This window comes from Nilaparvata lugens, chromosome 1 (genome assembly GCF_014356525.2).
Source record: "Nilaparvata lugens isolate BPH chromosome 1, ASM1435652v1, whole genome shotgun sequence".
Classification (NCBI taxonomy): domain Eukaryota; kingdom Metazoa; phylum Arthropoda; class Insecta; order Hemiptera; family Delphacidae; genus Nilaparvata; species Nilaparvata lugens.
The window spans coordinates 98,834,527-98,843,756 of record NC_052504.1 but is presented as its reverse complement, the minus strand read 5'-3'; the positions used below and the strand labels follow the sequence as shown (position 1 = coordinate 98,843,756).

At 33.3% G+C, this 9,230-nt stretch overlaps 1 long non-coding RNA gene across 1 annotated transcript in view; it reads right to left on the bottom strand.

Moving 5' to 3' along the window:
• The window catches only part of LOC111047382, an 18,738-nt gene extending 9,823 nt beyond the window's left edge, over window positions 1-8,915 (bottom strand). The window contains exons 1-2 of the long non-coding RNA XR_005570367.1: window positions 7,353-8,915; window positions 5,415-5,513 (exon numbers count right to left, since the gene is read on the bottom strand). This is a non-coding gene — a long non-coding RNA (uncharacterized LOC111047382). The remainder of the gene's footprint in view (window positions 1-5,414; window positions 5,514-7,352) is intronic.
• Between the last annotated feature and the right edge of the window lie 315 nt (window positions 8,916-9,230).

The following is a 9,230-nucleotide window of genomic DNA, read 5'->3' as shown; positions in this document are numbered from 1 at the left end:
GTTCATTTACAATGGGTAGTTCCATTGTCAGTCATCATATCAGCAGTGATCATGCTATTTCGCCATTGCTTGCTACAATTTGATTAGTACAAATTTAGTTGATTCGGAACTAGCTGACTGAATCCATGAAGATTTTCTGCCTGTTCTGAAATTTTGGGCATAGCCTATCGCTTACTTTTTGTTTCACATGTCAAAAAAGTTCAAAGACTGCCAGGAAACATAATATGCTGGCAATGAAGCCAAATACAGCATAGTAAAAAGGATGCAATACAGTTATGTATAAACACATTCACACTTTACACTGCTCTGCTTTTGACACTTTCACTCCACAACACTACACAACTTGAAAGTTTTTGTCCGCTTCAATTTGCACAGCATAAGTGTGTTGTCAAGTAGGAGAACGACCTCTTCATTTTCATGCCGTTGTATCCTGTCTGCATGCTTGCGTGCGAAGCGCCCAATTTCTGATAAGACAAACTCCACCTCCAGATCTATGTGAATCACATCGTTTCGGATGAAGCTTGTAGTATCAACGATGTTCCTCAAAACTTTGTTCTGGAACCGTTGAGTAACATTCACATTGCTCTTGCTGGCACAGCCCCACAGCTGTATTCCATACATCCATATGGGTGTCAGGGTCTGCTTGTTTGAATGAGATGACGATATCCTTTACTAGCCAGAGTTAGGCCTTGCTCGCCTCTGTACCACACCCATCATTCAAATTTAGTTTGATCATTGATGTAAGGTTATGTCAAGTAGCTTTTCTACAAGACAAACCGTCTGAAATAGAATTATTGTATCTTGTATCAATACCACAAAATCTCAAAAGATTTTTACTAGTAGTTCTGTGAGCAGTAGACCTCACGCAGTATTTTCATCCACAAGTACCTGATTGAAACTATAGACCTTATGGAGATACAGCGATAGACTGGCTTCTCCACACATCTGTGTAATCACTTGTCAGCTGATTTTTATGATCAATAATTCTATAGTCTGATTTTTACTCTAATACCTATTGGCGTATGAAGGAGGCTCCATTTTTCTTTTATATTATCCTTGAAATGCAAAATTACCAAAAACCTTGCATATACGTCGACGCGCAATTGAAAAAGGGACATACCTGTCAAATTTCATGAAAATCTATTACCGCGTTTCGCCGTAAATGCGCAACATATAAACATTTGAACATTCAAACATTTAAACATTAAGAGAAATGTCAAACCATCGACTTGAATCTTAGACCTCACTTCGCTCAGTCAATAATTATTTTTATCGTCTATCGTTGCTGAAATTGTTGCTCTAATGAGACTTAGGCTTGTGCATGGATAGAATATAATATAATATGATGCATGAGAAAGATAATGATGAGAGATGGATGAACTTTAGTTTCAGGAATATTCTGAACGACTGTGGAGTGAATTTCAAGAATATAAATTGGAGTTAATTTGACTGACCATGAGTGGTCACCCTTTCAATAGGAGTACCAAGTGCAAGTCGCACATAAAATATTTGAAAATATGATTTGATCTGATCTGATCATAATAGCTTGAGCACGCCATGCTATACACATCTACAAAATATATTTTGAACAGGTTTCTTCCACATTTTTAATTGACTTTTAATCGAGGAAACATTGGAGATGTAATAACTATGGATTAGTATAGAAATGAAGCATAGAAGATGCAAGTAATAGCCTACAATTACTTTTCATTTTCTACAATGATAGGTTCAAGATGCTAATAATTGAGAATTGCTCTATGCAAGATGGTATAAGACCATTTTAATTTCAATTATCAACATTTTTATGAGTGTATCTTAAATTTTGAATATCTCAAGTTACCAAAGTACTGAAGGAATAATTTCAGTAGATAATTTAAATGCCATAACTGCATATTTTCATGAAATTTGAAAGAATATTCATATAAGAATAGATTTAAATATGAGATTGCATCTAATTGAGTATGGAATGATACCCTTCTTGGATCAAGCAATTCTCTTATACAATAATAAGTTAATAAAAAGCATCTTTTACATAAGAAGGAAAATCATTAGACAATAACTCTGTCCTTACAAAATTAACAATCAACAGAGCATTGAACAGTTGTAACATGAATTGAGTAATCTATAGGTTAAGCATAGAATATGCATGTAACTCAGTTTCTTTTCATTATCTTTTCTATATTAAAAACACAATTTTTACATTCATTTAGTATTTTTCTCATCATTTTCATTCTTTAGTATTTTTTTTATTTATTTTTTTAAATTTTTTTTAGTAATTTTTCATTTTATTTTTTTATTAGTAATTTTTTCTAGTAAATCTTTTTTTTATTTATTTTTTTCATTTGTAGTTTTTTCTAGTAAATCTTTTTCATCTTTTTTTTATTTCATTCTATTTTTTTTATTTTTTAGTAATTTTTCATTTTATTTTTTTTATTTGTAATTTTTTCCAGTAAATCTTTTTTTCTAAATCTTTCTTTTATTTTTCCATTGGATTTGACAATAGCTTGAAGATGCTATGTAGTTGAATTGCTCCATGCAAAAGGGGCATTAGACCATTTTTTCCAATTATCAACATTCTGTGATTTCTATGTTTAAACTTTAAATTTTGAATAGCTCAAGTGACCAAAAAGCACTGAATGAATAATTTCAGTAGATAATTTATATGCCATAATTGCATATTTATATGAAATTTAGAAGAAACTTATTATCAAAATAGTGTTTAAAAATAAGATTGTAACTATTAGATGGTCTGATACACTTCTTGCATGAAACAATTCAATCATCTAATACAATAATAAGTTAATAAGAAGCATCTCTTACAAGTAAAATTGGTAGGTAAATCAATACAAAATGGCTAACTTTACAAGATTAACAATCAAAAGTCTAATAGAGAAGCATGAAAGATGCATGTCACCCAGTGACTGTTTCTATAATTTATCTATTAAATACAAAAAGTAAGCATTGAAGATGTATGTGAATGTAACACATTTACATTTTTAATTCTTTTACAAGTAAAAATTAAATTCAATAGTGGCAACTTTGAAGATGTGTATAGCATAGAAAGCTCAGGTTTAACTGAACTAGATAGAGATGTCTATTTTCTGTTGATAGAAAAATACATACAACTGGCAAACAGATTCCAAAGAGAGAAAACTCTAGGATTGCAAAAATGAGAGGGATCAAGTGCTTTATAAGAGCTGCAAGCATTCGGTACTGCTTTTGGATGGGTGACCGCTTCAAAAATGTTTTCATTCAAGTATTCCTTGCGAATATTGTGATTATATTATCCACCAAGAATCGTGAATATTATTAATCCACCAAAAACTCGGTGATTTGTAAACTATCAAAAATGAAGGCTCATTCATCTCTCAACATCATCCTTAAGATTGACTAGCCCAAGGACCAAGACACAAAAGACGTATCTCAGAAGAGTCGGCACGCCATGACAGAAGAGGAAGCTCTCCGATTGGCTGATTCTTGATACCTCAAATCAATTAGCCAATCGGAGAGCTTCCTGTCCTGTCGAGCCACGCCGACTCGTCTTAAAAACGCCTCATGTGTCTCGGCCCTAAAGGTGGCATGTGGATCTCGGCAGTTACTTCTATAATATAGCTTTCTATATTTATATTCGAGCCATGCCGACTCGGAAACATAATAGAAACTTGGGTTATAAATCAAAATGAAGGGTATTAAAATAAATTTTCCTCACTAGAAAACAAGTTCACAAATGTTCAATGTGACCCCCTCCAGACACTCGAGTGATATCAATACGATACTCTAACTCGTTGCACACCCACAGTAGCATATCGGACGTAACAGTTTGTATAGCTGCTGTTATTTCTTGTTTGAGCTCCTCAATGTTAGCTGGTAGAGGAGGTCGATACACTTCATCTTTAACGTACCCCCATAGAAAAAAATCGCAGGGGTGAGGTGAGGGCTTGTTGGAGGCCAGTGATGAAGTGCTCTGTCTCGAGCTGCTTGGCGGCGATCCATTGCTTCGGATAGTTTTCATTCAAATAGGCACGGACAGATGAGTGAGTGTCAATGGAGTAGTGCTCCATCCTGCTGGAATATGCAACTAAAAAAACTTTAGAGCTTCCTCGAATCGATGACGGATAGTGCTCCACTCTCCGTTTATTCTTTGCAGAGATCAATTTTCAAAGTTGTGGTATTCTTTTTGAATCACGGTGTATAGCTTTCTATATTTATATTCTATAGCTATTTTATATATTCAATCTTTTCAATACTACAACTTTTTAGTATAAATACTAATGAGCAATTTTTTTCTATCCTAACATACTACTTGATAAATGAAACCGCGAATTTCTCATTAGAAGCTCTTACTGTTTTTGTTGAATTAATAAGTACACCTATTGACTGCACTAAAAGTTAGATTTCACGCAATCACTGCTCTGCTCTTTCACTGGACACTACTTGAACAAGCACTACACTAGTTGCAATGGTTTCCTCCTTTTGGATTCCTAGCAGCTGGATCGCCCCTCTTGCCTCTCCGCACCCTCTAGACATCAGGTCAACAGGCAGGTCTCCACGAAAATCGCTGTTCCTGGCATACTAAGGAGAATCCACATTGTTCCTCAGCACCTTGTTTTGGAATCGTTGTATGACATTGATGTTGCTGTCTTTGGTACAACCCCAAATTTGTAAACCATACATCCATACTGGCTTCAATATCTGAGTACTTTGTTTCGGATTGGAAAGTTGGAGTATCTTCCGCTCAGCCAATAAAGCTTCTTTTCAAGATCTCTCTTCTCGGCATGAGCCTTCAGCGAAGCTTCACGTACAAGGTCATACCCAGATACTTTGCATCGTTAGCAACTTGGTTGTACCATATGCCATTTTTTGAAAACTTGGAGCTATTTTTAAAATTCAACTATTTTTTGACAATTTAACACTGTTAGGAACTCACTAAAACACAATATTTTCTTAGAGAAGATTGCATACGGTATTTTGTTTTATTAGTGCTGTATTTGGCTTCATTGCCAGCGTATCATGTTCCCTGGCAGTCTTCTTACTTTTAGACAAGTAAGACAAAAAGTAAGCGATAGACTATGCCCAAGATTCTAGAATAGGCAAGAGATCTGCATGGATACAGTCAATTACTTCCGAAACAAACAGTCAACAAGTTCAGAATCAACTGAATTCGTACTGATAAAATTTTAGCAAGCATGAGCGGCTCATGCCTGTTTGGACAGAGTATAAATAGAATTATATTTATACTATTGCAGTCTCGGAGTATCAGAATGATATAAATTATTGTGTTACATAAAGCTCAATTGTACGGTATTATTCTATAGAATAGGTGCCACCTTGTTCCTGTAGCTGCGCAGCTATTAAAGAAAAAGTTGTGTTTCAGACAATAATTTCAGTCAAATGATAGGAATTCGATTACTAACCTCATGAATATGTGCAACTCCATCCTCTACATCACATTTGCCAGTTTCACAGGTTCCACTAATATTTGAAGATCCAACAATTCCACTAGTTTTCATAACCTGAAAAAAAAAGAAAATATAATCAATGCTCATGTATGCAAATGGAAAAGTTTGAATGCCTATTTCAATTTAATGGATTCAGGTTCCCAGATTTTCAATAATGTTTGTGAAAAAAACCCTTCCTCACAATATACTCACAATTCAAAAAACTTGCCACAAAAATAATAAAGTTATTCAAAAGGAGACATGATGACACTCTTCATCAATAAAAACCTTCAAACTTGAGTTGCTAGGTAGGACTAAATGATTTCATTCAAAGTACAAACTGATTTTAAGTTGAACATTTTGGGGCGAAACTTTACTTTACCACCCCAGTTAGTTGGTGAAAAATTTCTGGTTGCAATCGTTTTGGGATATTAGTTTGATGATGGAATTATAAAAATTTGCCTCACTCATCTGTAGTTATAGTCCAGTCAATATAGACATAAAAAAGGAGGTGTGCTTGCAATTTATATTGTAGTTCTGATTTTTTAAATATATTATTTGGGTACATAAGAGAAGTCCAGGACCAATTTCTAGATGCAAAATTTCCTTGTGCTAGATACAGAGTGGCCCAAAAACCTCGTATTTTCGGCTCATTTTCCAGTTTTTAGCTATTTCTGCCAAATCTCGTAATCGGACAGAAAAATTTGTTCTCGCCTTTTTTCTAGATTATGAAGTTCTGAATAAAATGAGATCATTCGGAACTCTCTATCTCTGATGAGTACTGAGTTATGATTTTTCAAAAATAAGTGAAATTAGAAGAAATAATCAATTTTGATGAATTTTAGTTACTGATTAACAATATCTTCTGATTGTTACCATTTAGATGTATAATTCAAAATCACTCTGGGCGTATTTTTGTGCTCTACAATCTGAGATCAGGTTGAGCGCTCTATCTCATATAGATTTCCAGGTAGGCTACACCTGACAACAATGCTCCTTGTATTGGGAAAAACACCTAATTTTCAGCTTCACTCATCATCACCAACTACATAGTCTTCACATTGATATTTCGCACAATGACATAAGTTTATAAGATTATGTTCTATGAGAATCACCCGATAGATTCACTTCATTTCAGTATTTCCTAGTGGAGAGGCGCGCTTAAGGTCACCGCAAGGATCAAAATTTCAAACACTTATAACTTCTGACACAATGCTCAGATTTCATCGTGCTACACTTCATTCTTTTCGGCTCGTCAAGGCGGTCCAAAATCATGCATTATAAGTCAAATACGGTTGAAAAGTGGAAAATTTATTGTTGAGTGTACTGAAGCCCATATTCCAATACACAAAAAATGGCCACTGATGTACTTTCTTTTAGTTATTGTATTTCACCATTTTTGATAATTTACCAAGATAGTAATGTGCCTAAATGTGATTAAACTCATTAGGGTATTTATTAATATCAACTACAAAGTAATTTTACTATACTAAGAAAGACTTTTATTGGGTAAAAAATTAACTTACTGTACTGAAGCAAATCTTTTGGGCTATGAAGGGCTCATTGCAAACATTGACTGTTGAGAGACTTTTCATCACAGTCATAATAATGTCTGCAAGTTGTTATTGCTAACATATAATAATCTATAACTTTATTGAAACTATAGTAGTGGAATCTATTTTTTGATTTCAGATATGGTGAGATCATTCCTCTTATTATAAATTAAAATAAGCTACCATAACAAGGCTTGCTTCCCAAATTATAATCTACAAGTTACTCAGCATTTTTCAAGTTGAAAAGCTAGGTTATAATGGATCGATCTCTAATTCAGAATAGACATTTTTAACTTGTTCAACTTTCAATTTATAGTTAGAGAATAATATAAGTTGAAGTTATAAAATTTGTAAAACTAACCTCAGTCTGAAAGTTGGTTTTTACTTGGTAGTTGGTACGTCTAAAATGTTGTAGCTAAATTTTACTTCTTCTTGAACTACTAGACGGAAAACGAAACGTTCAAAAGCCTTTGGCATTATTATTACAACAATTAGGAACAACCCCCCATAATTGCTATTTAATTAAAATTACAGTAGCAAAACTATCAAATTCAATGTAAACGCGTGTGAAAGATGGGATGGGATAGAGCAAAAATGGCAATGGCGACTGCCTTTTCGTATTCGTAAGCAGTTTTACCACTAGCAAGTAGCAACGAGCTATTATAGTAAACTATAGAGTGGCTGTTGGTGTGCTTACAGCGCTCTCAATGTGTTACACGGCGAACTAAGGGCAGCCATGACAGAGAGAGGCAAGATTTCAAGAAGAGCCAGTCTGCCACTGCAGGAATAGATGTGTTTTTTTTTTCAAATTGATTTCTATCAATATAAAATTATCATTCCAATTGGTACTTTTACGAAAATTGAATGAGGTATGTGTGAGAATATTTATCTCATTGAAATAACCTCTAGAATGTTCAGAATCGACTGAGGATACAAAATATAAAAGTAGGTCTATAGGAGTAGGCTAGACTAGATCATGCCGACTATTTAATAATTTTGTTTGTGATATTACTTACAAATTGAATTGCATATGAAACTACAGTCGAGTTGGATAGATTTAGACTTATTAAACATTTTAACTGTACACTGTTAATATATTATTTATTTGTATTGTGTAGAGAATGTCAATGAAGTCATTCATCATACAAAAAGTTCCCACAGTCACAATTTTTTTGGTATGTGTTTGTATATAATTATTGCCATTATTTTATTGACTGCACTATCCCCAACGCAAGGTAACAAGAGGTGTTTTTATGTTGAGAAGATAAAAGGAAATAGTGTGTCTTTTCCTAGTAAATTTTTTAGTAAATGTCTACTATAGTTACGTTCATTCACACCTTTTGTATGGAAACAATATTATGGGCCAATTGTAGTGATTTCCATTCACGTTTTGTGTTACAAAAAAGAGCAATAAGAACCATGTATACGGTAATGTTTCTCCCCTTAAGCACTGCAAACCGCTATTTGTTAGATTGAGAATTATGTGTTTGACATGTATTTTTATTTTTCAATGTTTATTATTTATAAAGATTAATTTGCTCTCATTCTCTAGTCATTTTGATGTTTATTCGCACAACACAAGAAATAGGTTGAACATAGAAACGAATATTGTCGGTTTAAATCTAGTCATATGAGTTTTAGGGCTTGTGCAATTATTAGGTTTTATAATCAGTTACCGTTACATATAAAGAGGCTTACTAGTGAGTGAATATAAACTTAAAATTAAGGATTTTCTAATAAGAAACCTGTCTTTATACTAATGATGAATATTTTGCCTTTAATATGGAGAATTATTTGTAAGACGTTAATGTGATGATTTCATGTTTTTATGTGGTATGATTATATGTTTTTTATGTAATAATTTATGTAATTTTCTCATGAAGTGGCCTATACAAATTGTAATTTGTCTTTGAAAATAAATGGATTTTGATTTGATTTATAGCCTAAAGCTGGGTTTACACCAAAGTTATTAACAAAATATTAATAGCTTAATCCTTTTAGATACTATTACATTGAACGGAACTTGACAAATACATATTATGTTCATCATGTGTATGATAAGTTATGTTCAATCTAATAGAATATACCGTATATAGGGATTAAGTTATTAACATTTTGTTGATAACTTTGGTGTAAACCCAGTTTAATAGATTATAAACATGTTTTGTTGAACTGAGTAGCCTACTATTTAACTAAAACTCATAAATATGGGGCTCAACCAACTGACCCAACTCCCATT